The following is a 21,728-nucleotide window of genomic DNA, read 5'->3' as shown; positions in this document are numbered from 1 at the left end:
CATAATGGCATTATAATTACAGATACTTCACAAATTATATATAGGGTTTTTATAAAGTGCATGAACAATCAGTCATACACTGATGGTTCAGATACTTGCTGTCCAACTCATAAGCAAGCATAATGCTTGGAGATTTAAGAACTGTTAAATTATTATTGCAACTGGAGTTTTTATTGCACTGATTGATTCAGTGTCATTCAGGTCAAAAACATGATTTAGACCAGTATGGCTTGACTACTTCATATTTGCTTTACTGCTATCTGCTCATTAAATAGGCTTAGCATTTATAGTTGTAGGCTTACCCTATGTGTTTTGGGAACAACAGCATATATGAGAGGGTATACATTAAGCTAATTAAATCAGGCTCTGAGGGCAGAGCTAGGAGGGAATGTGTAGTGCTTTAAATGATGAAAGCACTTAATTAGACAACGGTGACTGAAGTGCTTGCAATTTCCTCTGGATTAAGGTGACCATATGTGACATTAATATTGCACTTGCAATTTTAATAAAAATAACAGCCATTTGCTTATGTGAATTTTGTCAGCATTTCATTTTATATCTCTTCTAATACACATGAACTGCATTGGTCTTGCCTTATAGTCTATACCACAAACCTTCACCAACAGTGATGTCATTTTCTACACTCAGTGACTTTAACTATGAACCTAACGCGCCTCACCAAATATGTAAAAATCACTTCTTAGCAGATTTATGTATTAATGATGAAGGCAGAAAAGTTGGTAATTCTCTGGAGGATAACAGCTTTATAAAATATCAGGCCATTCTTAGAAGTTAACTGACAATGAAGGATTCTGATGTCATTACTAGCATCAAACTGCATTAGTTGCAAGAGTCCATCTATGCATATATTTTAAACAAGCCTTTGCCAACAATAAATTCCAGGGAAGTCTTTCATGAAGTACAGATCAATCCTACTCAGGGCATTTTTTGAGTATCGTATTCAACAGAATTTTCTAGTATTTTTTATTAATGCAATAGTATTGCCAAAAAGTCTTCTTTTATTTTGCTGCTGTGCAGCCATTAATGCACATGCTCAGTACAGTAGCTATTATGCAACAAGATTCCTAAGCATAGCCCTCAACTGTTTAGATTTTCTCAGAAAGTCCAGATTTTTTACTCATATTTCTGGTCCATTTCTCATTAGATTGTAGTTTTCTGTCAAATCAATAGCAAATCAGTGAGGAGTGAAGTCAGAAAATAAAGGCAGACATTTGATTTTCAGACGTTATATCCTTCAGAAAATTCATATTAATGCAAGACAGGTATTTCTATCAGCTTTCTAAGTTTGTAGGAGCAATAAGTAAAAAGTGTCCCTATATTTGGGCCTTTGTCCCAGCATTATTTGTGACTTTGTCCATATTTCTTGCTCTAAGGTTGAGAGGTATGTTCCTAAGTCAGAGCATATTACATCATATGATTGATTTTCCTTGCTTATTTATTACCTAAAAAAGACTCTTGCATCTGGTTTTCATCATCAAGTTCATTATAGAGAAAAAAGGACAATAAGTGGCAAGTAAGCAAATCACCGTGCTGCAGAAATAATGAGATAAATATGGAGCAAAAAATGTTAGCATATAAATCAATATAAAAAAGATGAACATGATACAGTGCTGCAGTGAAGACGCAGAACATAATGAGTCTGCACAGTGACAGTGACTAGGGCCACACATTAGCAGAGAAGCATAAAGTACAAATCAAGCTATGCTAACAAAGTAGTCTGTTAGAGGCCTAGATCATCAGGAGTACAGAACAGAGTGTTCAAGTAGGGGCAATAATTACTCAAAGACAGCACTGAAGCACCCAAAAGTAGGACTGATGCAATGGTGAATAAAACAGTCAGCAAAAATAGTTTCTACAGAGTAACATTAGATCACAAAAAAAGAATAAAAAAATGAGAACATGCTACTAAGGAGTATACAAACTGACCTGTAGTGGGGCGGGGAAGATGACATTAGGATAAGGGAAATACAAGGGAGCTAAGGAAAGTGCAACTCCATAATATGTTGAAGCAAGTACCATGACTGAGGGGATGCAAAAGAATGTGTCTGTTAAATGGTTGTGAATTGGAGAGTAGGGAACCATGGATGCACGCCTAAATAATTCCCCAGCAGTGCACCATGAAGTGTACTCATTTGGCACACAGACATCTCTTTTACAAAAATACAAAGGGGATGCCTTCTCCCACATACACATGGCATGCATTTTATCTGTTGGTAACAATGACACTCACATGTTCATGTAACAGCAATACAGGGTTAGAACATAGCACTGAAACATATTACAGGTGGATTCTTAGTATTTAACTTACAATGATAACATTTCAATGGGTGGAGATCCACCACCTTTTCTTTACAGTGATAAATAGTTCAGTGGGCAGGGGGGCATTCCACCCCCACTTTCACTGTAATGAAAATTTACCCCAATGCTTAGTACCTGAGGTCCTACATCAGACATATGAACAGGAAAGGTTTAGCTTTGTTATCCCGGCTGGATGTCAGTGGTGCTAACCCATTTTTTGGAATACTGCAACAGTGGTCTCAGTCAGGACATCATGCAGACTCCACACCAGCGGTAACAAGAGGTCAAAAGTGAAACCTAGACCTTGGTGATGCCAGCCTTGGTGATGCCAGATAGAAACCATAGAGAACGAGTGAATCACATGCAGCATTCTCCAAGGATGCAGAAAGATTTTTTTTTCAATCGAATGGAAAAAAGCAGTTAACACTCTGACTCGTTTTCCATCAGCTGAGAAAGTTGGACGGGTTAAGTCCACTCTCAAGAAGGTAAAGTTCTATGGTGATTTGTTTCAGGATGGGGTTATATAAGAGTGTTTATTTCATTTCAGGATGGGGTTACATTAGAGTGTTTACTGCTGCAGTTGCATTACATAACTTGCTGCAGTTTGGAAAGTGCTGCTGCTGGTTCTTGCTGCAGGTGCGAGCATAATATACTTGCACTCATAATGTTTTTGTGCACGTTTTCACTTAAGAAGTTGTCATGAATTTGGTGATTTTAACCTTTAATATTTACAGTTTTTAGAATGTGAGCAAAATGAAGTTTAGTCTACTCCAAATGTGCGTTTGAATGTATAATTGATCAAGTACTGATTGGGTAATGCTGTGTATTATGAGTATAAGACAAGCAATGAATTTCATTGATAGTATGGTCTGATGAAGTGATGGGATACATCACGAAAAATGCTAACCTATTTGTAATAAAGACAACGTTTTTATTATTTTTACTACAAGTTATGGCCTCTTCATCCTTTGGTTGGTTCATTGAATGTTTAAAAGCAAGATGAGTATGCTTAAGGCAAAACGGGCATTTTTAGAGTAAAACGAACACAAGAAAAGTACAATGGGCATATAAAGAGATTAAATGAGCAAAATAAATATAATAAGGACAAAAGGGGCATGTTAAGTTTAAATTAAGGAAGGCAACTGCATGTTTTTTTTGGCAAAATGCTGTGTTTTGGCATAACTACGGCTTCGTATTGTATCAAGAGCATAACTAAAGTTATTTGAAGTATCTCAACGTGTGTAAAAGTGCTTACAGTGTGTGATTATTACTGTGAATATATTTTCAAGAGTCATTTGTGTGCAAACTGCAACTATTTCATGAAGTGCTGTAAAAGTATAGCCATTTCAAAAAGTTTCTTGTGGTGGGTGTGTCTATTCGCAAAGTGCCACCATTACAGAGTGTTTCTTGCACTGTAGAGAACTGCCTAGAAAGGTACTGCCATTTTGGTGAAGTTTCAGTGTGTTGTGTACAGTTTATTCGCAAAGTGCCATTACTTCAAAATATTATTGACGCTGAGTTTCTCCTGCCCATTTTATTTCATCATGCAGTTATTTGAAGTATTTCTTAAAATGACAATAAATTACTTTAGGAATACAATAATCTCAGAAGTATTATGATGCCCTAGAAACTTATTTTGCAAAGTCCAGTTACACAGATGTTTGCATCATGCAATTACTGTGATATGTTTCTTATACTGGTAAGAGGTGATTTCATGCAATACAGTAATTTCAAGAGTATTATACTTGTTGTGCTATTGAGCAAAGATACAAGTACTGCCATAAATTTCTGTCATATGTGTACGTGTATGTATTCATGCTTATTTGCAAAACCCTTCACTGGTATGTGTTAATATGGCAGACAGATTTCAAAAGCACTTACCTCTTGTGTTTGATCAGGATATTGCAGAGAATTGGAGAATATTTGAGCAATAGTATGATATTTTTATACAAGCAGCTTATTCAGATAAAGATCCATTCACCAAGGCATTCATTTTGCTAAACTTAGCTGGGTCAGAGGCCATTGAAAGAGAGTATTCATTTGTGTATGCACCAGCCGTATATGAAGGAGAAGGTGAAAACTGTCGTATTATTTTACAAGCTGACTCAAGGGAAGACCCTGAGTGTCTGAAGTGCAAGTTCAGAGAACTGTGTAACCCCCAGACAAATAGTACACTAGAGAGGCATTTGTTTTACATGAAAAATCAGAAATCAGGAGTTACTTTTTCAGCTTATATAACTGATCTGAGAAACAGGGCTAACATGTTTCGGTTTGGTGACTTAAAAGATGAGTTAATAAAGGACAGGCTCATGTGTGACATTAACAGTGCTGCTGTGAGAATGATCTTGCTTCATGATAGTGATCTGACTTTGAGTAAAGCCATAAAGATTTGCCAAATCCATTAAGTGACAGAAAAACACACAAGTATGTTTGCAATTGACAACAACATGGTTTCAGCAGGCTCCAGAGCAAATGTAAACAGTATGCAGCATGTGGCAAACAGAAATAGGCCTACTAAGCACATAGCAGCCACAACCCCTGCTGGCTCATCAAGGAAACCACGTAGTTTTCCAGCAAGTTCTGAGACCAGTTCAGTTAAAGCAGCATGCTCAGTACAGTACAAGCATTATTCAGCAAAACCCAAGTCCAACTTTATTGTTAACTGTCACATTTGTGATGTAAATCGTGGATCTAAAAGGGAGAAATGCTTAGCATTTGGTCAGCAATGTCACAAGTGTAAAAAATGGAACCATTTCCAAAACATTTGCAAATCACGTAAATCTCACGCAGTTGTAAAGAAAGGTCACACAAAAAAGCAGGTTGATCAAGTACAGACGCAGCAGTCATCACTCTATGTGGATGGTGTATCAGTAGTTGGTGAAAGAGTTGATGCAGTGAATTTATTGGCAAAAGGCAAAGTGCTCTGTACTGTCCGGATCACACAGAGCTTAAAGTAGACACTGGTTCAAAGTGTAATGTTATATCAGCAGACACATTTGCTAGAGTGAGAACCAATGAACAACTCAATATGGCCCCTAGTGCAAAACTTGTTGCTTATGGAGGTGAAGAGATTTAAACCGAAGGCTCAGTGATGCATACATGTTATATGGCCAAGAACTGTTACAATGTCTTATTCTATGTAGTCAGAAGACCAGTGCAGTATTTACTGGATCTCAAAGACAGTCTGTAAATGAATCTGCTTTCTTTTACCAAAGAAGTTCATCTCATAAGTGCATCTCCTTGTTCTAATTTTTCTGAAGCCAATTTCTCAGAATATGTTGATGTTTTCGATGACAGGTTGGGCAAACTTCCAGTAGTGTATTCCATAAAATTAGACACAGAGGTCACTCCAGTAGTCAGACCAGCAAGAAGAGTTTTGATAGCTATGCAGGATAAAGTTAAGGCTCAGCTGGATAAAATGGTGCAGCAAGGGTTAATCTGTCCAGTTACAGAAACAACTAAATGGGTATCGTCTATGGCAGCAGCTCATAAAAAAGGCTCAGATGACCTAAGAGATTTGACCAAAGCATTGAAAAGACCATATCATCCAATGCGCACAGTCAAAGAGGTCACAGCCGTAATACCAAATTCCATTGTTTTTTCTTTCTTGGATTCAAAGATTTCATTTTGACAAGTGATGGCAGATACAGACTCATAAGGATGCCATTTGGAATAAATTCTGCAAGTGAAGTCTTTCAGTGTGTAATGAAACAAATTTTTTCGGGTTTTCCTTGTGCCATAATAGCAGATGATTTATTGGTTGGAGGCAATGGTGAAGCAGAGCATGACAGAAACCTAGAGAAATTCTAGACAGAGCACATGAAGTGAACGTCTCTCAGTCCTCTGAAGTGTAAATTGAGACTGCCAGAAGTTACACATGTAGGTTATTTATTTTCTAGTAGTGGCTTGAGGCCAGACCCGATCAAGCAGGTAACTATTCTTGAGATGTCAGCACCAGACAATGCTCAAGCTATACAGCATTTCTTAGGCATGGTCAACTATTTAGGCAAGTTTATACCAGACTTCAGTGAGCTGACAGAACCTTTAAGAGACCTAACATGCAAAAATGTTGCATGGTCATGGTTAGAACAGCACCAGAAGGTGCTTGAAGACCTCAAACAGAAAAGTGCCACCACACCTACATTACAATACTATGATGTAAACATACCACTTACTCTTTCCTGTGATTGTTCAAAATTTGGTCTAGGTGCAGTTATACTTCAAAAGGGCAGACCAGTAGCCTATGCACCTAGAACACTTAGCCAAACTGAGATGCAATATGCTCAAATTGAGAAAGAGCTTTTGGCAATAGTATTTGCATGTTCCAAGTTTCATGATGATATTTATGGTCGAGTTATTCAGATTGAAATTGGCCACCAACCTCTAGTTACTCTTCTAAAGAAGCTTATGCATTCAGCTCCAGCAAGAATACAAAGAATGATGCTCAAATTTCAAAAGTACATCTTCAAAATGATTTGTACGAAATGCAAACTACTCTATCTGGCTGATACCTTATCCAGATCGCCCAGGAAAACAACAGAACACCTTGATGCAGAGAATTTTGACTTTGATGTGATAGCAGTACATCATTTTTCTACCACTAGTCTTGATGAGTTAAGAGATCACACAAAGACTGATCCAATTTTGCAAAAGCTCAATCACTACCTTAATGTTGGATGGCCATCAAAGCAATCTAGTGTACCACAAGAAGTGCAAACCCATTTTCCCTACAGAAATGAAATGTTGATGGAAGATGGCATCATTTTTAAAGGTGTTAAATTGTTGTTCCTGCTTCCTTACAACATGAGTACATCCAGATTTTGCATCATGGTCACCCAGGTTCCGCACTACTGAGAATCGAGCAAGAGAATTAGCATTTTAGCCTTCATTACTAAAAGATATTGATAAAGTACTTTCTTCCTGTTCAGTATGCAATAGCACTAGACTCCACTTGCAAAGAGAACTGCTTCAGCTATATCCAGTTCCTGAACTACCTTGGTCGAGTGTAGCCACTGATATTTTTAAGTGGAACAATCAACACGACTTGGTACTGGTAGACTCTTATTCAAATTGGTTTGAGATTGATCTACTACCTAATCTCACATCTACTAATGTTATCAATAAGCTGAAATGTCATTTCTCAGTCCATGGTAGTCCGCACAAAGTTATTTCTGACAATGGCACTCAATTTACTAGCCAGTTGTTTCAGAAATTTGCAAGGGAATGGGACTTTGTACGTTACTAGCAATCCTGAATATCCACAGTCAAATGGCCTAGCTGAGTGTGCTGTGCAGAGTGCAAAACAACTACTTGAAAGATCAGGATGTGACAACTCAGATTTTTTTTTAATCTGCATAACCTTAGGAAAGTACCACATGATGATGTTCTTGGATCTCTTGCTCAATGACTTCTTCCCTACAAACAAGAATTATACTACCTATTACTACTAATCTACTAAAGCCTAAAGCCAAAATAATAACACCATCAAGGCTCAATTATTTAAGAAGCGTTCTACCAGAAGTCATCGTATGACAAGTCGAGCAAATTTCTTACTCCATTAAGGGAAGGAAAAACAGTCAGACTTCAAATAGAAAAAGGTTTCGACTGCATAGAGCAAGTTATTGGCAAATGTCCTGAACCGAGATCCTACCTTATACACTCGGAAGGTACACAGTACAGGTGAAACTGTAAACATTTGTTACCTGTACCAGAATCATCACAACACTGTTATAGCAACTTAGACTCTAAATCTCAGAGTGAACCGAATGTAGTTTCCATCCCAGAGAGTGTTTCTACCTCTGATTCCATTCCTGAAGATATCCCAAGTAAATCAACGATTGAACATTTTTCAGAGACAGCTCCAATAGTTAAGCCCAATTCCCAGTTTTATGTCACATGTTATGGATGAGTATCTAACCCCAGTATGAAATATGTAGCAACATGGACTTAACTGCATATATATGTATCATATCTAATTGTCTGTGATTTCTGCATGCCAAAAGATTCCTAACATTGCATGTTTTGTTTTTTTCAAGAGGAAGGGTGTACATCAGAGAGCATGTGGTATGTGCTGTATCTTTAAGAAGCACATCAAAGACTGAGTGTGCATGTATAAATGTTAAGCATGTGCCATTCCTAGTGCCATTTTGAGAGTGCAGCCAGAGAGTAAGCATGTGTGACTACAGCAGTTAGTTTGCATATAAGTTACTTAAGTTAGTCAGTAAACTTCTATCATGATGTGTTTGTAAATTTGCTTGAACATCACCCACAAAGACACTTCAGTTGTGTCCAAAGTAGCAGGAACAACATAGAATGACCAACCATGATGTGGGTGCCTACATCAGCAATTAATTCCCTAAAGAGAAAACCCCAATGGCTACTACTGGAGAAAGAGTGTTTGGCTAGGATGTACACTTGGACCTACCCAAGTTAAATAAGTGGTAGCCTTCATGGGGCAAGGGTGCAGTCACAGGAGAAGTCAGTGTATAAACTGGAATCTATGAGTGTGCAGTTAGATAATAAGGAGAAGGGGTTATGGTCATAGAACACAAAAAGCTCATACAACTCTCATCATCCACACTGGGAAAAGATGGCTCCTTTTTATTGTAAGGAAAGGCTTCCTATCTGTTATAAGCACCTCTGTAAATGTAGATTAACATTCAGGAGACTACTGACCTCAAAAGGTCAAACTATCATAGCTGTCCATACAGTGCATGTCTAAAAACCTGAGCTGTTATTATTTTTCAGGTAGTAAATATTATTCATCTAGTCATTTCTAACTACATTATCTCTTTACATTGATAACCATTTGAAATGTAAGGACCTGCTAGAGCAAGTCCCAAACTATGGAGACAGAATGGCCAAAAAAGGACTTACATTTACTAAGTCTGAGGTGGCCATCATTCAGTACATTTCCTTTTATCCAAGGTATACTAATCTTGGTGTTAGTGTGTGTGTGTGTGTGTGTGTGTGTGTGTGTGTGTGTGTGTGTGTGTGTGTATATATATATATATATATATATATATATATATATATATATATATATATATATATATTATTTATTTATTTATTATTTATTTTATTTTACATTTGTTGACCGGGCTAGTCTAGCTGGATATATGTCCATTTTCAGTAGAGGCCCGGGGAGAAAAGCTCCAAGCATGAACAGAGACAAAGTTAACAATATAAAAAAACATAATCATGCAAATACAAAGGCAGTGTTGTTCAAAGAAAAATTAAAAATTATAAACTATAAACATTTTAGTAAAAAATTATACTAATCAATATACTACACATATGAGAAGGTATGAGCAGGAGTCAGTTAATCGAAAAAGAAGTTATATTTTATCTTCATATTATGAAGAAAAGGGTAATAGCTAGATTTGAAGGCATAGGTTAGGGGGAAAGGAAGGAAAGGAAGGAAGGGGAAAAAGATATCAGTCTGGGGTAGCACATGGACAGAGCCAATGAGTTTTGAGATGTTCTTTAAGAAGTTGAGGCAAGGGTTGATAATTCAGAAGGAAGCAGATTCCAGTTTTTACCTGCAGTGTTTGAGAAAAGTGAATCACCAGCTTTGTTGTTGGATTTAATAGAGGAAACTAGAAGCTTATTAGCAGAGCATAGTGTAGCTAGATTTTTATATGATGTAATTAGATTAGTGAGGATAGGAGTGTTGTTAGGGTGGTAAAGGATCTTTTGAGTAATAAGTTGTTGTTGATAGAGTATGTGGTTTTGCAATTTTAGCCATTCAAGTTGTTTGAGGTTGAGGCAGTGGTGAGTTTTAAAGGGGGAGCATGTAATGAATCTAGCTATGCTATTATAACAGGTGGAGAGTTTTTTCTCTGTGCTTTTAACCTACACTCCTAGACAGTCTTTTTTCACTTGTGTGTATTAGGTCCCCAACTTCCCCTAGCCTGTAGCCTGCCCCTCCTTTCTTACGAGGGATTTTGTGGCAATCAACTTACTGGCCACTAGGTGGCACCTTACCCCCTCCGTTCTGTATCTCAACCATAAATATCTCTCAACTTGACCTACTAACCCCATTTTTCTCCCTCTGTTGTTTTTCTTCAACTTTATCCCTTCTTTAATGTTTTTTGCTTCTCCTCACCTCATAATAGAGGGAAATAACTAAACTCTACTTCTCTTACGTCTATATGCACCTTCCACTACCCTGTCAACTTATTCTTGCTTAGAAGCACCCTTAACGAACCTGGTAACTTACTTCTGCCTACTCCTATTTTTCACTTACCTGCAGTTCACTCCCATATTTCTGATTGTCTTCCTTGCTTGTCCACTCTCTTGTCTCTACCCGCTCCGTTCGCCCTTCGGGCTCACTCCACTCCCCTACCCTGCCCCCTATTCCCACCCGCCCCCCAGTACTCTTACACTTATAGCTCTCATGACCACACCCCTATCTCAACTAACCAATCAGTTTCCTATCATACCATCACTCAAACTATTCTACTGAACATCACATCCAACAATTAACTAACCTACCTCCCACCTTTTACTTAACCTAAACAACCTCTCCTTTGTTGGAGCTACAACCTACCTTTCTCCTCCCTGCATATCTCCCCACCTTTAAAATGGGTACAACACCTATCCCCTCAAAACTAAAACCTCTTATTTACCTATCATTCCTTTCCTGTCTCATTACTACTTACCTCTTAACTTTCTATGAATACCCACTTTACTCTACCCTTCCTCTTCCATCTAAACATACCTCCTCACCTATACCAACTCTCTCTCCTACCTTCTCAAATCTCAACACTTAACCCAATTACCTACTAGCCAAGTACCACAGACTAGCACATTTCAAGCTAAGTAAACCTAAATCTAGGAAACTTATAGACACCCCACAAAAACTTCTCCACTCAAAATATTTTATATTTCTCCACTTACTGTTGGATGGAGACATTAATCCTAACCCTGGGCCACATCTTACCATTTCTAATACCTTCAGGAAACATGACAAAGCCATCTCTCTGGCACTCACCAAACCTACCAACTCTCTCTCTATTGCCCATCTCAACATACGAAGCATTTGTAACAAAACTCCTCAAGTTCATGCCCTTCTAGACACCCACCAATTTGATATTTTATGCTTGACTGAAACATGGCTAAAGCCCACCATCAAAGACAATGAAATCACCCCTCCCGGGTATAACATCATTAGACTAGATCATACAATAAAAAAGGGTGGAGGGGTAGCTATTCTCCATAAAACACATATGCAAATTAGTATTATAGACCAGACTTTCAGCCTTGACAACAATGCTGAAATTATCAGCTCTAAACTTCAAATCAACAGTACTAAAGCCTTAAATATCATATGTATTTACCTTCCCCCATTGAATAACATTAATGCACTTGAATGCATCCTTAGTTCACTCTCCATCTATCTCCCTCAAGAAACACTAGTCCTAGGTGACTTCAACATAGACTGGTTTTCCAGTAATAGTACAAATCCTACCTCCCACATAAACCTCTATGGCTTTACACAACTTATAAACAGTGCTACCTGAACTAATAATACCAACAATAAGGAAACCATCTTAGACTGGATTCTTACAAACACTCCTCAACAAACCTATCAATCAGGTTCTCTCCCTGATGATATCAGTGACCACTCACTTACTTATGTCATTAGACATAAAACCAACCTAGTTTTACCTACCACATACAGGACACTACGTTCAAAAAAGCATTTTAACCCTGAAGAATTTCTAGCTGTATTAATACAATGTAATTGGTCCCCACTAAAATATCTCCCTCTTAATGAAGCAGTAGAATATTTTAATTCCACATTCTTATCAATCCTAGATCTTCATGCCCCAAGTCGCATTATTAGAACCAAAACTAAAGCAGCACCATGGCTGACCAATAATACTAGGCAAAAAATATCCCTCAGAAACAAATCTTGGGCTAAATGGCGTACAACTAAGACTCTAACTGACCACCAAAACTTCAAAGAGCTTAGAAACAGTACAAAAAAAGCCATCTTACTAGACAAAAAGAACTATTATCTTCTATTACAACACACCTCCAAAAAAGAACCCCAAAAATTCTGGACCAGTATTAATAATCTCTTATCCCCAGGCCAATCTATCACACCCAACCCCCAGGGCTGCGACCCAAAGAATCCCACACAAACAGCTAACGACTTTAATTCATTCTTCACTAATACTATCCAATCTCTTGCCAGTCACCTATCTCCTGACACCTCTAAGCTCCTCTTACCTACTCTAAGCCTACCTCCTTCCTTTCACTTACAACCTGTATCTACCTCCTATATCTTATCACTGCTCCAAAACCTCAAACCTACCACTCCTTCTGCAAACAAACTTCCTGCAGAATTCTTACAAATAGGTGCCAAAGCTATTGCCTATCCCATTTCTATTCTGATTAATAGATCCTTAAAGGAAGGTATTTTCCCCTCTATATGGAAGATATCACACATCATCCCACTTCACAAAGGAGGTAAATCAAATGACTTCTCTAACCTATCACCTATAGCTAAAATCACAGAAAATGTATCCATAACAAATTCTAAGCCACCTTCTTCATAACAACCTACTTGCAAACTGTCAACATGGATATAGACCTTCCCACAGTACTACCATAGCCCTACTCTTCTTTACCAACTCTATCAACTATAACCGTAACAATAACAACCTATCATCCTCTATCTTTGTTGACTTATCTAAAGCTTTTGACATGGTAAACCATAAACTTCTTCTGCACATACTAAAATCTTTCTCACTTGATCCCCCTTCCTTATCTTGGTTTACATCTTACCTAAAAAACCGCCAACAGGCAGTTCTATGGAAAAATGCTCTATCCATTCTACTCCCTACATCTCTAGGTGTACCTCAAGGCTCTATCTTGGGCCCCCTCCTATTTTCCATCTTTATTAATGACCTCCAATTAGGTATTCCATATACCACCTGTATACAATATGCAGACGATTCTACTATTATCTGTACCGCTAATTCACAAACTGAACTACACTCTATCACTCAAAAAGCTTTTAACACTGTTGAACAATGGTTCTCTGATCGTTGTCTACTCCTTAACCCCAATAAAACTAAATTGCTATTGTTCTCACCTACTCATAGATCTGCCCCACTAAACTTTACTCTCTCTTCCATTGATTGCACTCACATCTCTCCTGAAACAACAACTAAACTATTAGGCATAACCATTGACAATAATCTCAGCTTTGAGACTCACATCAATAGCACAATAAAATTAGTTAATAAAAAAATCGGATCCCTTTATAGAATCAAACCCTTCCTTTCACCCGAAGCAAGGACCACCTTAGCCAGATCACACCTTATCTCTACACTACTATATGCCTCCCCCATATACACTAATCTCTCCAAAAACAACCTTAAGAAACTAGCAACTTCCTACCATAATATTGCTCGATTTGCAACTGGATCCTCATTTAAAACACACCACTGCCTGAACTTAAGAAAACTAGGCTGGTTGGTACTTCAGAACCAACTCACACTTCAGCAGCTCTTAATAGCTCACAAAATCCTTTACCAACCAACTAAAACACCTATACTCTCTAGCCACATTTCACCTTACAATAACCTGAAACATCTACGTTCTTCCAACAAACTAATGATTAATACAACCAAACCCAATAACTTTGCAGGTGATTGTCTTTTTTCCAACTCAGTTGGCAAAATGTGGAAGAAATTACCCTCTGTTATCCTATCTTTGTCCTCCCTTCCACTTTTCAAAAAGCAGCTGAAAACTCATCTCAATAAACACTGGCTTTGCTCCTGTACCAACCCAGATTAACTTCCTTTTTTACCTCCCTGTCCTCCCTTCCTCCGAAATTCCTGCAATCTCTGCTCCTTATAGCCTTGTTAGCTCTCCCTTAATGACATGCACACAGTCTTATGAAATACTCCTTGGAAAAAAAAAATCTATAAGTTTTCTTACTCAAGACATTTGCCTATTTTACTTTGTATTTACCATGACTTTTTTATGTAATATGTGTATTAATTAGCCCTCATTTTACACCTTACTATTTGAATTGTCTATCTTCATATAATGTGTTTAATTACTGGAGCTTTTCTCCCCGGGCCTCTACTGAAAATGGACATATATCCAGCTAGACTAGCCCGGTCAACAAATGTAAAATAAATAAAATAAAATAAATAAATAAATTGTTTTTGGATAGGTTAGTACATATAACAGAGGCATAGAAGAGGGTGGAAATTAGGTGGGTCTGGACAATAGTTTTCCTTGCAGAAGGGGTAAGGAAGGGTTTAATTCTATAAAGGGTACCAAGTTTTTTGTTGACAGACTTTATGGTGCAGTTGATATGGTCATCAAAGCTGAGACGATTATCAATTGTTACACCTAGTAGGCGGGTTGTACTGTCTGGGGTTATGTTGGTACCATTGTTAGAGGTTACAGAGAAGAATGGAGTAGGTGATTTATGGGTTGGAGTAAAAAGCAGTAGTTTTGTTTTTTTGGGATTCAGGAGTAGGCAGTGTTCTAAAAACCAGTTTTCAACATTATTAAAAACAGTTTGGGTGAGAGAGTGGAGAGAGGGTATATTCCTGGCTGAACAGATTAAGGTGGAGTCGTCAGCATATTGAATGCAGGTGGCTTGAGGTATGTTCATGTGTAGATTGTTAATAAATAAGGAAAAGAGTAGGGGACCTAAGATAGAGCCCTGGGGTACTCCAATATTTACTGGGAGTAGTGAAGACAGATTGTTATGCCAAAGTACTGCTTGCTGTCTATTTTCCAAATAAGACCTAAACCATTGTATAGATTGAGGATCAAGAGAATGGGCATTAAGTTTGTCTAGAAGTAAGCTATGGTTAACCATATCAAAGGCTTTTGACAGGTCAATAAATAGTGCAGAGGAAAAAGAGTTATTGTTGCGATTTTTGTTTATAGAGTCGATAAAGAATAAGAGGGCAGTTGATGTGCTATGGAATGGCCTAAAGCCATGTTGGCAGTTTGCTAGTAGGTTATTTTGTAGTAAGTGGTTAAGTAGTTGTTTGTGAATACATTTTTCCATTATCTTAGATAATGGGGAGAGTAAAGCAATAGGACAAAAGTTAGAAAGCACAGTAGAAGGTCCACCTTTATGTAGGGGGATGATGTGGGATACTTTCCATAAAGTGGGAATTTTGCCTTCTGAGATGGTTCTGTTAATAAGGATAGAGATGGGAATGTCTATGGCTTTTGCGGCAATTTGTAGGTATTCAAATGGGAGACAGTCAGCAGAAGGAGTGCAAGGTTTCAATTTTTGAAGTAATTTACAAATGAGAGATGTAGATACAGGTTGTATATGAAAGGCGGGAGATGAAGTCTTGGGTATATCTAGTGGAGAAGCAGTGAAGGGTGGTAAGGAATTAGCTAGAGTTTGAATGGCTTCTGTAAAATAGTTAATAAAGGCATCTGGTATCTGTTTGGAGTTGTTGTGGTTGAAACCGGCTGGGTCTGGAGTAGTAAGGTGACCTGGTTGAAGAAGTTTATTTATCCCTGACCAACATTTTTGTGGAGTTTGTTGACTGGTTTGTTGGAGGTGAAGGTAGAAGTCTTTTTTGTCTATAAGAATATCTTTCTTGATGGCATTACTTAGCTGTTTAAAGAGGAGGTGATCTGTTGGACATTTGGTGGCTCTCCATTTAGTCCAGATTTTATTTCTGAGGAGTATCTTTTGCCTCATTTGTTTTGTGAGCTAAGGGGCAGATTTGGTTTTTATTCTAGTAGAATGATAAGGTGAATGGCAGTCAAGGATTTGAAGAAAGTTAGTATTAAAGTAGGTGACAGCCTCATCCAGTTCAAGATGGGTTAGTGGTGAACAGTCACATGCTTGTAATTCATTCAGGAAGCTGTCAGGATTGAAGAATTTTTTTGAGCGAGAAGTTCTAAGATTATGAGTAATTGGAGTATGGACTTTTTGTCTAATAATCTAGGTAAGCATATGATCACTGATATCATCGGGAAGGGTTCCTGGAGTATAAGTTTCAGGGTGGCTGTTAATAAGGATCCAGTCCAGAGTAGTTTCCTTACTCCTAGGTTTGTGGATTCTAGTAGGAGTATCAGGAGTATCAGTAACAGCTATATATACATGTATATATATCTCTACATGGATTCCATACACTAGATCTAATTTTCACTAATTCGAAATAGTGCATGGAATGCTCACTGCAGCGAAAGTGCACTTAATCGAAAGTGCACTTACGCGAACTTCAGTACAACGAATGGATGTTGTACTGAACATCTATGCAGTACTCATGGACCTTAGGGTTAGGGCACGGGTCATGGTAAGGGGATAGCCCATAGGGCTATCCCCTTACCATGACCCGTGCCCTAACCCTAAGGTGTGTGACGACTGCAGCGCAGTGAAGGACATAGCAATATCCTCCACTTTGGTGCAATAGTCACAAACCTTAGGGTTATGGCTTGGGTTAGGGTAAGGGGATAGCTTTACTAACTATCTCCTTACCCTAACCCGTGCTCTAACCCTAAGTTCCGTGACTATCGCACCATAGTAGAGGACATAGCTTGTTTTTTTATGTCCTCCACTGTGCTGTAGTGTTTTCGGTAAAGTGCACTTACGCAAAAGTTCACTTTCATTAAAGCGAACTTTCGCAGAAGTGAGGCTTCCTATTACAAGTTCGAAGTAGTGAACTTTCATTCTTGTAATAGGAATCCATATGTATATATATATATATATATATATATATATATATATATATATATATATATATATATATATATATATATATATATATATATATATATATATATATATATATATATATACAATATATATATATATATATATATATATATATATATATATATATACTGAGTGGGGGGGAATTGACATCCACATTAGGGGTACAGGGGGGCTTGTCCCTCTGCAAAAGGAAGTTTAAAGAAGAAGAGTGATATTCAAGATTCAGTCTTCTGCATTTTCAAGTTTTTTCCCCAGTGTGTCGGTACTTGGCATTTCGAATGCCACCATTTCATTGGGGAGTTGTTTGCTTCATCTCAATATTTTCTGCTTATCTCTTGGTACTTAGATTTCCATCTATTCCATGAAAGCACAAAACATGAAAGGAAGGTTCCTCAAATTATCTTTTAATGAAAGCTGACCAAGTGCCCACCACTCTTTCACAGAAAAAAAACGTTTCCTCTGTACATCCAACACATGTTCAGCAATTGATATGCCTTTTTTTCTAATGCATCTTCTGCTCTGACAAATGTACTTGCCTTGTACCTCTCCCATCTTATATGGCTGTTACTGATTTTATCATGTCTTCTCTGTCTTCTGCTTCCCAGGGCTTGCTTATGATGTCAGTCAGTATCCTCTGTGGATATTTTAACATTTTCATCTGTTAGTTTGATTTTGCTGTATTTGTCAGTCTCTTTTCTTGTCCTTTCTTTGTCTTCTTGACATGTAGTCTAGAAATATAAATGTAGTTTTGCAGGAGAGGTTTCCCTGGTGTTTTATTCAGTAGTATTATCTTTTAAAGAGGCCAGATGTGGACTGCTTAAAAACAGGTGCAAATTCTCTTTACAAAGGAAGCGACACGACAAGCTCTCAGCAAAAGTATTCTTTATCCTTTTAAATGTTTCAAAGCTCAAGCCAGCTTCCACTTATGGTACGCCGATGAGTCATAATAACAGCATAACACATGTATATCTAGAATAGTGTACTTTTTGGCTTGATTACATAATTAAATATGCGTCAGTGCATTTCTGAGCCTTTTTTTTTGAGTCATTAAGCAAAACTCTTTTTGTCTTTGGGGTTAATTACCTTATCTTGTATGAAGCCATTTAAAAGGAGAATTTTAAGTATCAGTGTACATTTTTCTTTATTTTGTCAGGGTCTTTCTGGCTGGGTCACCATTTATCTGGTAAAGAAAATAATTTTTTGTTTTCGCTTTTCATGCTATCAATTGGAAAATTAATTCTCCTGCCCCAGAGCATTGTTATGTTACTTGGAAATGCTTTCTTTTAGGTTGCATATGCTGATCTTTGTTAGGAGGAGCAAGTAATGTAAGTGCACACAGTCTAACTGGTATTCAACAAAGAATTAAGGAAATTAAATTAATAAACTTAACAATGGTCATGTTGTAAGCAAATGGTAATTGAAGCATTTATTTTCAAGTCTACCGGGTGTTCACTCTTTACATTCAGTTCACATACTATCATAATTGAAGAAGGCATGCAGTTTCAGCTCGTGAGGATCTACTATTGTTTAGGCATTATGCTTTTTTTCTATGCAGCACAATGTGTTAAACACATGATCTAATTTTCAGTGGGATCCTATACATTCTCCCTTGCCTGTATCTTAGAATGGTGGAATGTGATCAGGCTACATACATTTTTTAATCAAAACAAACCATAAGTACATAGGAACCACCTTGCAACACTACAAAATAATAAAATGCAATGACTGAAGGTGTGTAAATACAAAATTAATGATAAAAACATCCAGTGTTAATTGATAATAAAAGCATTTTTTTTTAATACCACTCACTTGAACCCACGTCCTAAGCTGTGACAGTATGGCATGCACAGTTAGGATGGCAGGACTTTAGTAGCAGTAGAAAGAGCATTAAACCTGATCATCTCTGCTGTAGTTTTAATCCAGAATATTCATTAATTTTACTTTAAGGAATACCAGGTCTGATATCACAGCAGTGTAATGAACATTCCTTACTTGTTTACCTTATGTTGTAGTGAAAGAGTTAAATGGCAGCTTTCTTTTGTTTCTGTCTAAACCTGTTCATGGCTGATACACAAGGGGAAGAGCTTGTTATACAGATTGTGCAAGGTCTGAATTTTGTACAGCAGAGCTCCCCCTGTGGAAGGGTGACTTGAGTTGGTGGCTGCTGACATATCTAGGACAGAGAGCTGAGCAGAGACAGATATGCTATTCCCCGGACTGAAAGAAGATGAATCTTACAAGTTTAACCCGACAAGGATCATACCTCTTCTGACCCTCTACCTTTGCATAAAATGACATCTCTTTTTAAATTGGCAAAGTTCCTGTAATATTCGACCCATCACCACTAGAGAGTTCACTTTTTATTCTTTTTTTTTTCAGTTTAGGCTAGATCAAGAAACTGTGCATCTTTGTCGAGGCAAGGGTTTTGTTGTATTTATGTTGAGCTGGGACCTGTGTTAAATTATGAAAGTTATCAGGTACTGTGTACCATTTGGCTGTGCAAGGGTTTACTTGCTAGAGAAATCAGCAAGGGATGCACGTTTGCATACTGGTGAAGTGAGTTACTGAATGTAGACTGCCGGCAAGGGCAGTCCTTATGTATTGTTGAAACCAGTGGGCACAAGTGGGCTGTGTATTGGGAAACATGACAGGTATAAATGTGTTGTGTGCTAGAAGGGACAGTGAAACAAATGACTACACTAGCAGCAGAAACAATCTGTTATATACTTGCAGATACAAAGGAAAGGAATAGGCAGTGGGTATAAATAGATGGCACAAGTTCAGAGACAATGGATGCAAGTCGACAAAGCAATAACTATGGCATGAATGAGTTATAAACTGGTAGAGAATATAGATATGAATATATACGTATAGGGTGTGAATGGTTATCAGACTTGCAGATATGGTATATATTTATGCAAGGTCTGTGCATGTCAGGAAAATCAATGGATGCATTGAGACTGTGGACTTATGTCAGTTTGCTGTGAAGAGTTTCTAGCTAACACAAGCTCGGAGTATAAATACACTGTGTTATGAGCAGAGAAAACAACTGCAAGTCTATTATATACTAGGAGAACAAATACTTATAAACAGGTTATTACCAGTACAAACTACAGACATGTAGAGATGAGTGGACTGCATACATCCAGACACTCATTATGAATGAATTGCCTTCTAACTGTGACAACATATTTGATGAACATGCTTATCAGCAATGACAGTGGATATAAATAGACAATAAACTGATAAAGGCATTCAGAAAAATTATACTTGTAAAGGTAGCAAGTTGATATGGATGTATACAAAATGATTCACTTTTGGAGGCAGGATAAAGAACAAGTGGTACATACTTGCTGACAGTGCATATGGATTATGCTAATAAAAAGGTAAACATAAATAGGTGTGCACAGCCTGAGACAGAGGAATATAAAACTGTGGTATGTTATCAGGGGAAGCAAGTGTAACTGGGTTGTCCATGGATGTGCAAAATTGGACGTGTACTTACTAAAGGAATATGTATCAGTAAATTGCTTTCATCAAGACTGCAGATATAAATGACATATGTCTTGAAAGAAGCACCATGCATTGGTAAGCTGGGTATTAGCAGAAAGTATTAACATGAATGTATAATGTATGCACAGAAACAATAACAGAAATTACTATGGATGGACTATGAATTAGCAGCTACACTCTGAATATTTTTACGTACAGGCAGTGTGCATTAGTTGGTTAATTACTTGCAGAAACAAAAATGTGCAGTGTTCAGCTGGAAGTAATCATGAGTGGGTTACATAACTTAAAGAGTTGGTATAAGTGAGCTGTGTAGTGGCAGAACTTAGCAATGTTATAAAAAGTTATGGAATAGCAGAAACACTGAGTATGGATAGGTTATATACGGACAGGAGGGTTCAATGGGTTTTGCAATTCTATGCATGGTGGGTATGAATAGTTTGTATGGTGGCAGAGAAAATGCTTACACATTTGCATGATAGTAGCAGAAGTGTTAAGCATGAATGGGCAGGGAAGTAGAAGATATAGTATTATGAATGTTGAGATTATTAGCAGAGACAATTGCTATGTATGTGCAAAATGCTTATACAGGCAGCATACATGAGCTGGTACACCTGCAGAAGAGATAATGCACCTGAATGTGGAGAACACCTAAGGGGCAGCAGTTAGCAGAGATATGAGATGTAAATTAGTACAATGCTAGTAAAGACAGGAGATGAGAATGGGTGAAATAACAGCAAAGACTGGGTAGGTGAATAAGAAAAGTACTAGAATAGACATGGGATCTGAATAAGCAGAATACTAGAACAGACAGAATATGTGAATGAACAAAGTACTAGAACAGACGGGATGTGAATGAACAAAGTACAAGAGAAGATGGGGATGTGAATGAACAAAGTAGTAGAACGGACAGGGGATGTGAATGAACAAAGTACTAGAACAGACGGGATATGAATGAACAAAGTACTAGAACAGACAGAGGAAGTGAATGAACAAAGTACTAGAACAGGCAGGGGGTGTGAATGAACAAAGTACTAGAACAGACAGGGGATGTGAATGAACAAAGTACTAGAACAAACAGGGGATGTGAATAGACAAGGTACAAGCAAAAACAGGGGATACAAATGAGCAGAACATTAGCAAAGGCAAAATATTTCAGTTACAGGAGTAC

Source organism: Protopterus annectens, chromosome 8.part0, assembly GCF_019279795.1.
Source record: "Protopterus annectens isolate FY-2018-M chromosome 8.part0, PAN1.0, whole genome shotgun sequence".
Classification (NCBI taxonomy): Eukaryota; Metazoa; Chordata; order Ceratodontiformes; family Protopteridae; genus Protopterus; species Protopterus annectens.
This window is presented reverse-complemented; position numbering follows the sequence as displayed.